Source organism: Triticum dicoccoides, unplaced genomic scaffold, assembly GCF_002162155.2.
Source record: "Triticum dicoccoides isolate Atlit2015 ecotype Zavitan unplaced genomic scaffold, WEW_v2.0 scaffold34279, whole genome shotgun sequence".
In the NCBI taxonomy this organism is placed as follows: domain Eukaryota; kingdom Viridiplantae; phylum Streptophyta; class Magnoliopsida; order Poales; family Poaceae; genus Triticum; species Triticum dicoccoides.
Window position 1 is genome coordinate 1 of NW_021264801.1, and position 16289 is coordinate 16289.

Here is a 16289-nt window from a genome sequence, read left to right on the forward strand (position 1 = left end):
GTCGCCCTCATGCAGCTAGCTGGAGTCTTCATCAGGTACCATGACCATTGTCTTCATCAGGGAAGACCCAATCCAATCCACCTCCACGTCTCCGCAGTGCAGCGACCGCATGTCACAGCTCCTCCCGCGTCTCGAGAAGCCGACCAGCAGCGCCTGCCGCGCCCTTGCGTCAGGTTGCAAGATGGATAGGTCATCCCGCCGCTCCGTCGTCAAACAAAAAAGCCTGCAAAGCTGCCACTGGGCTTACTGCATCATCACAAACGGGTTTGAGCTGACACGCCGCATTGTCCGGCGGGCATCGCAGCATCTCGCGTATGCCGCGTCCAATGAAAATACAGAGTAACTCGTACTACCAGCCTACTCTCTCTGATCGGGAGAATTTACAAGCAGCTACCAAGGAAACTCTTCTGTCACCGATTCAACTTATTGCATGGTGTTAAACCCGTATATAGCGCTGGCCGTCGATGTCTTGTCAGGCGCCAGCACATCCCCTGTGGCCCTGTCCATGCTCAACAGGGTCACATACCACTACCAGATTCAGATGGCCACCATGTACGCCTTCGCCGACGCCGGCTTCACCATCGTCGAGAAGGCCCGCACGGCTGTGCTCGCACAATACTGCGCCTTTGCCAGCCAGCTCCGCAAGTGTCCTGGCAACGCGCCGGTGTGGGGTCCTGAACGACCGTAGCGTGCGTGCGCTCCTCCGGTCCTCAACAAAGTCCGCGGCTGTCCGCGGCATGGAAGGAGGGAAGCGGGTGCCTGGTGGCGGACTGTGCTCCTGGTACGTGAAGAAAACGGCAAGCGCGAGTTCCTCTGCTCTACGTTGTGCTCATCGCTAACAACACCAGCGTCCAACACCCAGTCGACGTCGAATCCCGCCATCCGTCGCGTCCGGAGCTGGCCTCCACTTCGGATCTGCCGTCCCCATCAACGCAAGCCGCCGCACCCTCCTGGTCGCCAGTCCCAATGTACAACCGCCACCGACATAGTCTCCCTCGACCCCTGCTTCGATCACAGCCCCGGCCCTTCCTGCTTGCCCTTTATGTGGTGTGTTCGTCGCCGGCAGCACGAGCACCCCGCTGACCGTTGAATTCCGCCATCCGCGGTGTCCGGATTGGCCCCTCCCTGCCTCTACGTGGTCTTTTCTTTCTTTTCTGAGTGGGTTTTATTAGGTCTCTCTTGGCTGATTTTATTTAAAGAAGCGATATACGAGACTAATAGAAATCGAATCTCATGCCGTCATAGTGCCAATATAGTGCGGCTGGCTACTTCCACATATATGGAAGCCGAGGTTTGGAGTTTGATTCATAATTGGATTGGATTAGTTTTTTTTTTCGCCCTGACGGTGGCAGGAGCCGGCCATCAGGAATCGTTTTCCCATCTTGACGATCTGGCCCAGGTGGCGTGTGGAACTTCATGTTGAGGCCCAGCCGGTTGACTATCTTGACTATATTTTCTGAGCGCACGAACAACGGATAAAAATTCCATGAAAATAGTACCACCTCATTTATATTACGATTTTGTCCATACGAATCGTAAAAGCGTATTACGACTGGGCGGAAGCGTATTGTGACGGTGAACCCAACAAAGTCAATTCGTACTTTATTATTAAGAAAAGACTACTGGCCCTAATATTCACGTTCGAGGCTCCCTTGGTCTTTATGTTTTGGTCCAGGCGCCCAATAAACCCGGACGGAGGTAGTATTATATACGTATTTTGTGGACCTGCTTCATGGGGCCTTATGTTTGATTGCTGGACAGACTTGATTGAGTTGTCTCGGCACAACTAGCAAGAGGATGGTAGATCCAACTACCAGCCAGTCCGCTAGACCACCGAGCCTAGGAAGCAAGTAACAAGCGTGATTTCATTGTGTAAATCTAATAATGGGACCTTTGTGGCACCACCTTCTTATGCCTCGCACAATGGGAAATTCGTTGATGTATACACTCGGGTCTGAACATCATTGCAGAAGCCTAAAGGTACTCTAAACTGCAGCACAATTGATAATAAGCCGATGTGACACAACAATTAACAAAGAGAGGTCATATAAGTATCATGCTCTATTATTGTATGATTGCACATAGATCTAGAAAAACTAATAAAAATAGACCATGTAAATAGCTTTACATTGAGATGTTAGAAATAAATAAATATGAAGATACTAGGATCTTAGTTTGTAATGTTATGGATTATTGTGTTAGTATCGTAAACGAGTATCCTATAAATTAATGTGCCAGGTGATTTTTTATGCTATGACGCCTTATCAAGTACCATACCTATATCGCACCAAAATATGAGTTGCAAATAGACATTCTTATAGGATGATATATAATTAATAAGGGACCATTGTCTAGTAATCAGATTTGGACATGGGCTTATACAAATATGTAAACCTCGCATAGAATGTCCTATTTTGATTCTATTAGTGATCTGTGCGGAAGAGCCATAAGTCAGACCACTGACGATGAGAAGCCACTGATCCCAGTCGAGACGTTGAAGAAATTTCTCTGTAGCTATGTCGATTGCTTGCTACTCATCAAACGGGGGCCAGAGGTGGATGTCCTCAAGGGGAAGCAACCAACTCTTTTATCAAACAATGGTGCTCAACATAAGCTGGAGCCCAGCGTACAAGCCAGTTGGATACCTCCCCCATGCGGTGTTGCAAAGCTCAATTTTGATGGTTCCTTTGTACATGCAGACGGAACGGCCGGTGCCAGTATGATCCTACGTGATCACACGGGTGCGGTTATCTACGCGGCATGCAGATGGATCCAGAAATGCCTAGGCACACTGGAGCCGGAGTTATCGGCGTGTGAGGAGGGCCTGAATCTGGCATTGCACTGGACTCCCTTACCTATCCAGGTGGAGACAGACTGTGCGGATATCTTGAAGTCCTTTAATCAGGTTCAAATGGAAGATCAAGGAATATGTTTCAGGTGACGGTTGTCTCGGAGATGCTGCAAGAAAGATCAATGCAAATCACAAAAATCGGTAGATCCCAGTATAAGGCTGCACATGCTATGGCAGCGATGGGTCGTGGTCAACAGTGTACAGCTTATTGGTTAGAAAATTCCCCCCAGGAGATTAGCATTGTCATTTCAAACGATTGAACTCCCACTGCTGATTATATGAAATGAAAGGATTTCCCCGGCAAAAAAAGACCGCTGACAAATTTTTTCCGGCTTAACAGATGGTCACGACAAATTTTTTAGTCATGGATTGATACCATCTTTTATTACTTTTGTACCGTACAAATTGTCAACAACTATGACGATAAGGTTTAAAAAATTAGGTAATTCTTCTTCCTTAGTGGATGGCATGCACGCATATTTAGCTTGTCATGAATAACGAAGCCAACTAGAACTATAGATTTACCAAAAAAATACTTCAGAGCATATAATAACTATAGATCGAGAAAGAGGTATTATGTAATTCAGTGGCTGTGAATATTCTTCAAACTTAAAGGGAGCAATACTAGCTTCAATTTAATTCTAAGGATTATAGGAAATTTTGCCAATTTATTTCGTACTTAGTTGTTCGAAACCACCTTGATTTGATATTTACCATTATGGGAAATGGCCAACACAATGATTTTTTACATTAGGCCAGGTAAAACTGGGCTCAGCTCCTAGCACACAACCAATAGATATGCCCAGTAGAGTCCATATTCATGCATGATGGCTGCCATGATGATTTTGTACAATGTATAATATGCATCTTTTGTGGAGTTCCTTCGTGGGGCCTTATGATTGATTTCTAGACATACTTGATTGAGTTTTGTCGGCACGCCCATCAAAAGGATGCTAGATCCACCTACAGGCCGATCCACTTGACCATCGAGCCTAGTAAGCAAGTAACACGTGTAATCTCAACCTGTAAATCTAATGGGACCTTCGTGGCGTCAAATTCTTAAGCCTCACACAATGGGAGATTGAGTGATATATATTGCAGTACAATCGCACAATAATTAGTAAATAAAGGTCATATCGGTATCATCCTCTATTATTTTTTCATGGCACATAGATCCATACAAACTGGTAAAATAGACCCTGTAAATAGTTTTGCATTGAAATAAATAAATATGATGATACTAGGATATTAGTTTGTATTGTTATGCATTATGGTGTTAGTATCGTAAAGTAGTATCCTATAAATTGTATTACCCTATGATTTTTTTATGCTATGACACCTTATCAAGTACTATACGTATATGGCAGCAAAATATGAGTTGCAAATAGACATATTTATATGATGATATCTGATTAATACTGGTACCAATGTCTTGTAATCAAATTTCAATGTAGGCTTAAACAAAATACGTAAAGATCGCTTAGAAAGTCCTATTTTGATTCCATTGGCGTTCTTGCAGAAGAGCCATAAGAGAGGCCACTTACCACTTTTTTCTCGGCTTAACAGTTGGTCACACGAAATTTTAGTCATGCATTGAGAACTTGGTCTATTCCTTTTGTACCATCCAAATTATAACCAGGTTGAACAATAAGGTTTAAAATATTAGGTATTTTTTTCTTCCATAGTTGCTCGCATGCACATGTATTTAGCATGTCAACAATAATGAAGCCAACTAGAATTATAGATTTACCAAAAATTACTTTAGAGCATATAAGAACTGTTGATCGAGAAAGAGATATTAGGTAGTTCAATGGTCATGGATATTCTTCGAATTTAAAAGGAGCAATACTATCTTCAATTTCATTTTAAGGATTGTAGAAAAGTTCTCCATTTTATTTCTAACATAGCTGTTCGAAACTACCTGCCTTGGATATTTACCATTATGGGCAATGGATAACACATTGATTTTTACTCTAGGCCAAGAAAAAGACCATGCTCAGGTCCTAGCATGCAACTGACAGATATGCCCAGTAGAGCCCACATGATGGCTTGATAGCAGCCCTGATGATTTCGTAAAATGTATTATATGTATCTTTTGTGGTCCTTTTTCATGGGGACATAGAGACAAGTTAGAACTTTGATGCAAATTGTTCAATCTTATTTGAGCTTGTTAAAACTTTTGTAATCCTCTAGAATGCATTTCCATGATTTCTACAAAAAAGCAAAAATAGAATAAAGAAGTTCTCTGAAACTTGATGGTTCTCACTATTTAGAATTTTATTAAATAAATAGTAATGAAGTGGCGCGACCCCATAGTGTTGGAAATAATAGGCTTGATAGTTGTTGATGTTTCGAAGTTTCCATATTATATGCCAAACATTTTCCTTGTGAATCAAATTATGATATCGCATTATGCATGACACCACTGTGGCATTCCATCGGGTGCCACTAATTTCGCTGGCCAACGAGCGATCCTAATGGCGGAAACTTCTGGATTCCGGCTATGAGTTGATTAAACATTTGTAACAGAAATGTTATGATGGGCAAGAGTTTTGGCTATCTTATGGGCTCGCGTTGCAAGCAAAAGATGGAACACTTCTCTGGCTAATAGGAGAGATCGTGATACCGAAGGGAAAAATTGGTAATGGTTACGATTGTCCTTCTTAGCCTACACAGTCCCAAGGACATATACCACCTTTTTGGCCCACTATCCATACTAAGAGATAGATTTTCTGAGATATCAATAACTAAAGTTTGCACTAGTGAGACTTGAGTAGATGGAATGAGTGGGTAGCATCACAAAAACTTTATTTCTATTTGCGTTTGACATCTTTTGGTGCGCACTTTTTACCTTACAAAAACAAAAGTTAAAAAACATAATAAGTGCAATAAGAGGATCACAAGTCTTTTTCAAGCTAGATTAACTTTTGACATGGGGCATAGAAGGTTTTGATGAATCTCTAGAGGTTGGAATATATATAACTGAGCTTGTGTCGCCTTGTATAAATATGAACTATCTTATTTTGAGCTTGTAGGAACAATAAGGATACAAGGCATTGATTGTAAGCTAGACGATGACATATTATTATTATTATTATTATTATTATTATTATTATTATTATTATTATTATTATTATTATTATTATTATTATTATTATTATTATTATTATTATTATGTAGTAGTATTGTTTGCATTTCTTACTATGGTGGTTAAAAGTTTGCTTATAAATTTGCACAATTTTTCTCGGTCTCTGATTTTGATCAAACCTAGAACACAATTTAATAAAAACGAAGAGAGTACTCTCTCCATTTTTATTTACTCTGCATATTAGATTTGACTGAAGGCAGACATCGTAAAGTTTAACCAAGTTTATAGAAAATAATATAAAAATTTACCATATCAAATCTTCATGATGTGAAAGTACATTGAACAATGAATCTAATGGTATTGATTTTTTATTGTATATGTTAAATTTTTTTATAAACTTTGTCAAAGTTTGCAAAGTTTGACCTTAACTAAAGCTAATACGCGGACTAAATAAAAACAGAGATAGTACTAAGGTAGTAGTGAAGGATTCTCTTCTTCCATCACATGCAACCATGCACACAAGGAGAATGTCGCTCCCGAACGGGAAGCGAAGGGGTTTGAATTACGGTTGTGTAACTTGTGAGGAATTGCACATGCAGATCTGGGCTAGACTTTCATACAAAAAAAACACATTTATTGATAAATACGATTTAAACAAAGTGGGTGGCTCTGTCGAAGGTGAGTTAATGTCGATGGGTTGTATTCGACGGAGTACACAACTACATCATGTGCTATATGAGCAGTGGCGGTGCCAAGAAATTAATATTATAGGGGGGGGGGGCAAATGACCCAAAATTTTGATTGCAGTGGCCAAACTACACTGATGCATGTATTTTTTTTCTATTTTTTGCACTGTTCATCTCTAAATAGTAGCAAATCAGGGATGTTAAGGGGGGCAGGGCCCTGCTGGTCCCCTGTCTCCGCCACTGTATATGAGTTAATGTCGATGGGTTGTGTACTGAAGTGCCACGCCGGTAGTAGCTAATTATCGCTGGCGTTCATATTTTCTCCACACCGCGGAAATCGACACTGGTGTGGCAATTGTTAGATGCACCACCAGTGAAGTGACTAAAGTAAGCCTATTCCCACTAGTGTACAAACTATAGGTTGGACGCGACTTACTAGTAGGGTGCACTTTTTACGGAACGCTACTGTTCCCAAAAGGAGCACGACACTAGTAAGTCGCGGTCAGGACCGTGTCTGGGCCCCACGTATGCGCGAGAGGGGAGGAAACTCAGAACTAGACGGTGGACTGCAAGTTGATGATAAAAAATGTGAGGCTTTTTTTGCAAAATGGCACTCATGATAGTTGTATATATATAGTCGCCAAAAAGGATGATCGCCACCTAGCACAGCTCCGTGACCAAAGTTGAGAGACAATGGATGAGCTCACCATCCTCTTGTGCATTGCGCTCTCCATTCCTCTCATCATCTTCTTTATGCTCAAACTCATGGCGGGCGCCAGAAACTCCCACCTGGTCCGCCAGCCCTGCTGTTCATAGCCAAGTTGTTGTTGATGCTTAAGAGCCCGATCTACCATTTGGGCCCTGTGCTACGCAGCTTGCATGCCCGCTACGGCCCCATCGTCTCCGTCTGTCTCGGGCGAACCTTCGTTTTCGTGGCCGACCGCCACCTCACGCATAGCGCCCTCGTCAAGGGCGGCGGCAACTTCAACACCCGCCCACCGCCCAGCAAGCTTTTTACCCTGTTTTTAGGGGGCTCCATGTCCGCCTCTCCCCTTGGGCCCTATTTTCGTCTGGTCCGCCGCAACCTGCACTCCCAGGCGCTGCACCCGTCCCGCGTCAGGCTCTTGGCGCCGGTCAGGCAGCGCGTGTGCGACGCGCTCGTTGGCTCGCTGCGCCGCGATCGCGATGCAGCGTCCCAGGGCATTGTTACGGTGAGGCCGTTGATGGCGCGCTGTTTGTTCGATCTGCTCACGAGCATGACATTCGGCGTCACGCTTGGCCAAGAGGCGCTGGACGAGATGCAACAGATGCAGCTCCAGATTTCCGACGGCATCAGCAGGTTCCCCGTCTTATCCATCTTCCAGCCCATCACCAAGAGGCTACTGCGGAAGGAGTGGGCGCTGAACGTGGCGCTACGGGAGAGGCAGAAGGGGTTGATGCTGCCGCTGATCCACGCGCGCCGCGGCCACGATGGCGCTCAATGCTACGCCGACTCCCTCCTCGAGCTGCGTGTGGCAGAAGAAGGCGGTCGCCCGCTCACGGACGACGAGATGGTAAGCCTCTGCTCCGAGTTCATGATTGCCTCAACCGACACTTCAGTGGCCTTGCTGGAGTGGATCATGGCGGACCTCGTAAACCACCCCGACGTCCAAGCCAAGTTGTACGAGGAGGTGAGGGGCAAGCCTGAGCTCAGCGAGGAGGAGCTGAGCGGGATGCCATACCTCAAAGCCATCGTGCTGGAGGCGCTGCGGCTGCACCCTACGGCACACTTAGTCTTCCCGCACGGCGTGCAGAGCGACACAGAGATTGGTGGATACATGGTGCCCAAGGGCGTCGACATCAACTTCTTGGTGTCCGACTTTGGGCTTGACGAGACCGTGTGGCCGGCGGCGCGGGAGTTCCGGCCTGAGCGGTTCTTGCACGACCACGGCGTGGACATCACGTGTACCAAGGAGATCAAGATGGCCCCTTTTGGTGCCGGTCGAAGGATGTGCCCGGGCTACGTGCTCGCCACACTGCATGCGGAGTACTTCGTGGGCAGCCTCGTGAGGGAGTTCCAATGGCTGCCGCCAGGTGGACAAGACACTGTCGACATGACGGAGGAGCTAGCTATGGCCATCAACATGAAGCACCCGCTCCGTGCTCGCATCATCCCAAGGGCTTAATTATTGGATACTCGATCAGGACGACATGATAATAAGAAACCACCTCCTAGTCCTCTTAATTTCGTCGCATCGTGTGTTTTTTTTGTCTATGTTTCAGTATACTGTAGCGTTTCAGCCTGTGTATGGCAACAGTCTGAAACTCGTCAGGTTAGATTTGGTCAATTCTGTTTGGGTAAGTTATTACTTGTCCTAGTCGTTGCCTGTAACGCTAGGACCGAGTCCATTGGCTCCACGTTCTGCCGGATCATGGGGATCGAGCACATTTGCTTGTAATAATAAATAAAAGAATAAAAGGGGAGAAAGAAACCAGAAAAGCTGTGACGATTTAAGCAGCACCAAAACCCTTGTGTTAATCTCTGAATTCCCATTCTTGTTCGTCTTCCACCTCACGCGAGTTAAGAGAGATCATGTCAAATACTGTACGTATTAGTGTAGTGCATGGCACATCACTGTGATATAAGCACGATGCAGATGTATCTGATCTAGAGGAGCAGTGTGCAGTACCATCCATGTTAAGTTTGCGGGTCACTTGGGAGCTCTTGATCCCTGACAGAACTTTTAATCCCGTTAAGTTTGAGGGCCACAAGCGGCAAGCTGACGAGCGGCCGCGGGCGAAATGCATATCACCTGATAAATCGTAAAGCGCCTAAGGTTCAAGCGGCTCGATCCCAACTTCATGCTGCCATCCATGTTGGGGGGGAAATATCTCTTGCCGTGTCCTCTTCCACCGCTGTTTGCATGGCCACACATCGCATTACACGCACGCATCGCCTTTCGTCAACCGAGTTCGAGTTATAAAACTTGTATTGCGGATGACTAAAAAAAAACTCTACGGCGGCCGCCTTGCTCGTTCGAGTGGCTTCCGCGTCGTCGTCATCCACCGAGTGGAAAGACAGTACCTCCAGCCACCGCGTTTGAGGATGGTGCCGGCGTCAAAGGACGATGTTTCTTCGAGATTCCAACCTCTGGACCTGCTTCGCCGACCCTGCCTCCCTGACTGCTTTGATGGCCTCTCGATCTTGCCTGCCCTTAAAAAGCTATAAGTTCCCAAGTAATAAATCATAGGTGTGATGACATAATGATAAGATATGACACGGGATGGATGATTTAATTACGCACAAGCCTCGCACAATTAGTGAATCGCATTAACGAGAAAATTGTTAGTCACCCATACTTTACATTTGGTTTAGAATTGGTAAAAGTGTGCATCTTCTGTTGGTGTTTGTGGACACAAGATATAAGGTAGCGAAAGAGTAAATCCTGCGATATCTCCGTTCATATGCATGCACACCATGATGCATAAATTTAACATATTTATCATTCTAGAAATCAAGATCAACAAGACTCCTTTCAAACATGACTTTCTGATATATGCTACCCTAGTCCAGGATGAATTGTTTTATCCTAACCAGCAAAAAAAGAGAACTGATTTATCCTATACTAGATGGTTTCCCCTCTGACTATGATGAGAAAAACCAATGGACTGTTTATATATCTAAATACTTGTCTGGTCTATGATGTGAACTTTTAAACTTTTTTTGCCGCCGCAACTAATATGCTCATTTGCTTCTGAGTTCTCTGACCATAGTGAACCATACAGAACCGGAAACAAGTCGAAGGTGCCATCTGAGAATTACAATCTCAAATTTAAATAGACAAGACGATAGTTTAAGAAAACAGTATTTTATTTTACATACCCTGAGTATTTGCGGAAAATGCGAACAAAGGCTGTCCTGCATGCAGGCCAAAATCTCCGCCATTGAACCGCCATGGGGATCCGGGCTGCCAGAGTATAAGTCACGTACTGGATTTATGTTTGGCCCGTATTGAATCAGGAAGGCCCCACACACAAGCAAAAGCATCTAGGCCTCCGACGTCCACCTTACATGTATGAGACCTGTACATCACATGTGCATGCATGCCGTGGAGCAATGTTGGCCAACGGAGACCACCACTTGGTCAAGTGCAGACGTGGAGCATTGGCGGCCAGCAAACACGCAAGTTCATTCACAGTTAGCCTAGAGATGGTGCGGCCAAAGGTATGAAAACATATACTTGCATCAAACAATATCTTCCCCTAATCTCTACCTGATAATAATAATAATAATAATAATAATAATAATAATAATAATAATAATAATAATAATAATAATAATAATAATAATAATAATAATAATAATAGTAATGCAAACCAACCTCTGGTTGGATGGTTAGAGGGACAGTGGTATCCGCAGCCCACCAGGGTTCAAGTCTCAAAATGATATGCCGTTCATAGGGGTGAGTGTATGCGCGTATGTATGAGCGCTTGTGTCTGAACTGTGTTCAAAAAAAATTATAATCTTTCCCTAATTTTTAATAATAAAGCAATTAGTGCTTCTGGTTGTACGCCATATAATTTACTCTATAAGTTGACAAAAATTATCCATTAATGCCACCCATAAGTAAAAAAATGATTTGTTTTTTTCAAAGTCTCCGCCGCTCTAAGTTGTTTTATATATATAAGATACCCAACAAATTTCACAAACATGCAAGTAGTGCACTGGCTGGAGCCGGTCACTTCCACTGCGTTCCTGGTCCTGTCAAGGGCGTGAGGCCCCTGTTTTTTTTTTTCATTTAGTCTTTTCTCTTCTCTTTTCTTTTCTCATTTTTTTTTGTTTTTTCTTCTTTAAATTAATTCAAGATTTACAAATTTCAAAATGTTACAAATTTTGAAAAACATGTTGGCACATTATAAAATGTTTGTGAATTCAAAAATGTGTGGGAAAGCATAAAAGTTCCGCAGTTTCAAAAAATATTATTGATTTTACAAAACTGTTCACAAATTATTAAAAATACAATTTGGAAAAAATGTTGGGAAATAAAACCATGTTCATGATTTTGAAAAATGATCACGTATTCAAAACATATTCGTGAATCTGACAAAAATGTAATTTTAGAAAATATTCAAAAAGACTCGAAAAAGCAAGTTTGTGGTTGATGAGATTTGTTTTTAAAGTTTTTAAAGTGTGTCATACAGTACCAAGCTCATTGCCTTGGGATTACCATCTCGAATACACTGCAATCATGTGGACATCGTGTCTATCATCAGCGACGATTGGAAGAAAAGATAAGTGGCAACATGAATTTTCGAAGATATTTAAGTCAAACAAATGATTTCCTAATTTATCCGTATCTTTTAAACCGTAACTCCGATTTTAACATGTTATATAAGAAATTTGATTAGAAAAATATGTGGAATCTGAATATGATGTTAATTTTACCTGTTAAATATTTTTTCAATATTATTTTGGAAGCAAACTTATAAATTATAGCCATTTTTCTTTCATACCGCCGGCGATCCGGATTGCAAATAAACACTCCACTATAACCATACAGGGAAAAGAAAACATCGTTAACTACACATGCATACCTCTGGAAAAAACTCGCATGGGAAAACAACAGATTTCTCATCGCAAGTGATAGAAATTGAGAGAGAGAGGAAGAGGGAGGAGAGAAGGAGAAAGAGACGCCTTAGAATTGACCATATTCAAACACGTTATGTTTTGTTTTATGTGAACACTGAGGCCATTACTGGCGAGGGTGAGAAGGAGGATAAGCAGCAACACAAATATGGTGCTCGCTAAAATAAAGGAGATGGACCTATCGTGGTCTTCAGTAATGGCTGTTGAATTAAGAGCATGTGTTATGTTTTTCCTTCCGTTGTAATACACGGGCTCTTTTACTAGTATAATAAATATAGCGATGCAAAAAAGCGATAATCATCTTTTGAGCCCAAGCTCATCTGCACCCACCCAAACAACAAATTTGGGATTTGTAAAAAAGTTCACTATTCATGCATTGTTCTGACCTGATTTGTCTTTTTTGGCGAGAGTTGTTCAGATGTCAAAGCGATTTGAAAATTGGAGCGGAGCTCACGCATCAAATTTTCTATCATGCGAATAATATGGAATTTTTTGAATTTTTGTGATTTTTTCTTACAAGGTGCCAGGGCACTGAATCACTGCACTCAAAAGCGATAATCATCTGCAAAAAGCAACTAAATCTTCCAATCTGAGAGAGAGGTGAATCTGGACAGAGTGGAGCAGCGTGGATCTCATGTCAAAGAGGACAGGTTAGGACGACGATTCGTCCTGCTACTGCTGGTGGCCAATGGTTGACGGAGCATGTGGTTCTCACCATTTATAGTTCACCCTTGGAAAGTACAAAGAAGAATAAAACCAGGCCTAAAGTGTATACTATTTCATGCCTTTACTCTCAAACAATAAAGAGAAAAGAGCATCTCGAAGTCACAGAATAATCAAAATTAAATCACCACAAGTGTTCATTTGAAAGCAAACACAATGACAGAAGAGAGTAGGAGGGAAAGCAAGAATGGAGTGGCCTGAAATTGCACGCAAGATATTGAGAAGTGAAAAAAATACCATGTTGTTAAAGAATTATCATAACAGAGCAGTCTGGGACCTGGATTATTACCCAGTCGAAATCAACTTGATATTCAATTGTCTTGTCCTAATCAAATATTTGCACACGTGTACTTGGAGAAGCGTCGCTATTGTGCAAGCATGGCCATGACAACACAATAGACAGAGCTGAAAGAGCAACACAAAACATTTATGTTTATGAATTCATTGGTTCATATCTCATGGATCAATAAGATGGTGCTACAAAAGCAAGTTTTTTTCTCAGAAATTAGTAATGCCAATATTCTTCCACATAGCAGATTGTAGCTATAAAACTCTGAATAGGGCTATTAGGCTTAATTAGAAACCGTAGACAACTCCAAGCAACCAAATAACTAGGAAACATCAATCATTATTAAACATGAAGACCAAATTATATCATATAATCAAAAAATATTTCACTACCAGGTCCCCATGATGCAAAGGTATAAGGGCAGTACACTAATAAAAAAGGCTCAAAGACACATGAGGAAGGAAACACTCATAACACATTTCGATGCAATAAGAAAGAACATATGCAAGCTTTGTTCCTCTCAGGGTTATTTCCAATCTATTCATCTTCAATCATGGCAGTACAACGAATTTCAGAAATAATAGAAATTACATCCAGATCCGTAGACCACCTAGTGACGACTACCAACACTGAAGCGAGCCGAAGGCACGCCGCCGTCATCGCCCCTCCATTGCCGGAGTCGGGCACAACTTGTTGTAGTAGACAGTCGGGAAGTCGTCGTGCTAAGGCCCCATAGGACCAGTGCACCATACAGCAACCATCGCAGATGAAGAATAACGTAGATCAGAAAGATCCAATCCGAAGACACACAAACGTAGACGAACAATGACGAGATCCGAGCAAATCCACCAAAGATAGATCCGCCGGAGACACACCTCCACACGCCCACTAACGGTGCTAGAGGCACTGCCAGAACGGGGGCTAGGCGGGGAGACCTTTATTCCATCTTCAGGGAGCCGCCACCCTCTCTTCTTCCTGAGCAGGACACAAACCCTAGCAAAACTGAAAGAAACAACTAAAAAAGGAGCCCTCCCATCGGCCCTTGCCGAGATCCACCGCGCCCCCATGGCCCAAGGGCCACCGGAGAGGAGGCGGACCTGCGGCGGTGGCGGCGGCGGGAGGCAGAAACCCTAGCTTTTTGTGTGGAGGAGGAGGAGGCACCGATGTACTTGTTGTGTGTTTTAGGGTTTAAGTCAACCATATAATAAAGACAATTATCCCTAATATTCAAAGAGAACAGATGAAAACAAAAAACACAAAGCATAAACATCTAAATATTGAAAATCATAGAAACATCAATAGAACTCTTATGTGCCAGTATATATGCTTACACAACCTGACAAGTATGTCGGGCATGCATCTCTGGGACCCTGAACCGGGCAAACACGGCGTCCGGCTCACCAGCTTCAGCATCCGTGTCCGCGGGCCGACCTTAATTGTCATTTTTTACTGGTTATCAATTTTAGGCCAACTCCACCATCCCGTCTGGATCTGTCCGTTTGGGGCAAAAATGACATATCAGACGGCCCAGCGCGCGGGCGCAAATAGATGTTTGTCCGTTTTATGTCCACTTTCGATCCATCCCCGGCCCAAGTTTGGGCCGCTTTTGGGGTGAAACGGACATCGCGCGGACGGGCCGGACGTGAGCGCGTGCCCCCCCCCCCAGCTCCGCCCGTTGGTGGCACATGCCGCCCTTTTAATCTCCCTCCCCACCCCACACACCCTAGCCGCCGCGGCCACCATTGTTGTTATGCAGCTCGAGCGCGCTCGCGCACTGGCCTTGTCCCCCTTTCTCTCAATGTCCCCAGAGCTACCCTACCACGACCCCCGCTCTCTGGCCTCGCTGCCGCCAGTCTCTCGCCTCGACGCCGCCCCCCGCCACCATGCCGCCGCGCCGCCGAGGTGGGATAAGGGCTCTGGGAGCTTCGAACTTCCGCAGAGTCCGCGCGCGCCCCTCCGTGATCCGGTTTGGCGAGAATCGCGTCATCAGCCTCGGCACCTTCGACACTATCGAGGAGGCTGCCCGCGCGTACGACGCGGCGACATGGCGCCTCCAGCGGCCTCGTCGGGAGATGAACTTCCCTGAGGTGTCGACAAGCGAGGGGGCGCAGGATCTTGCGCCTCTCCTGCGACTTTTCACCGACGAGGAACGTCGCGACAACCGGAGGCGGCAGCGTCGCCTCGCCATCGCCGAGTTGGATGAGGAAGCCATGACGCAGTGGCGCGAACACTTCCCGCATGACATCATCGACGAGCGGCTATTCTACAAGCAAAGGAGGTTGGAGAGGGAGGCGAGGAGGGCAGAGCGAGCCGCCTATCATGAGGACAAACTTGCGCGGAAGCGCGCCGCTCAATTCGACCTGAAGCTAGCAGAAGCGCCGTCCCGGGACAGCAAGGACGAGCGGTATCTTAACGCCTACATTCAGACGTCGGAGGAGGACATCACCGAGTCGGAGTCGGAGTAGTTGATCTTTTTATGTATGCTATGCTATGGACTATTTATTGTATTGAGTTGTAGTCGGATGTGTATGTATCTGATGACCCACAAGTATAGGGGATCTATCGTAGTCCTTTCAATAAGTAAGAATGCCGAACCCAACGAGGAGCAGAAGGAAATGATAAGCGGTTTCCAGCAAGGTATTTTCTGCAAGTACTGAAATAAGTGGGAACAGATAGTTTTGTGATAGGATAATTTGTAACAAGCAACAAGTAACAAAAGTAAATAAGTACAGCAAGGTGGCCCAATCCTTTTTGTAGCGAAGGACAAGCCTGGACAAACTCTTATATAGAGAAAAGCGCTCCCGGGGACACATGGGAATATTGTCAAGCTAGTTTTCATCACGCTCATATGATTCGCGTTCGGTACTTTGATAATTTCGTATGTGGGTGGACCGGTGCTTGGTTACTGTCCTTACTTGGACAAGAATCCCATTTATGATTAACCTCTATTGCAAGCATCCGCAACTACAACAAAAGTATTAAGGTAAACCTAACCATAGCATGAAACATATGGATCCAAATCAGCC

The 16289-nt window shown here is 44.3% G+C and overlaps 1 pseudogene; it reads left to right on the forward strand.

The window, feature by feature from the left end:
* The first annotated feature begins 7318 nt into the window (after positions 1-7318).
* LOC119345923 lies at positions 7319-9125 on the forward strand (annotated as a pseudogene).
* Positions 9126-16289: the final 7164 nt, after the last annotated feature.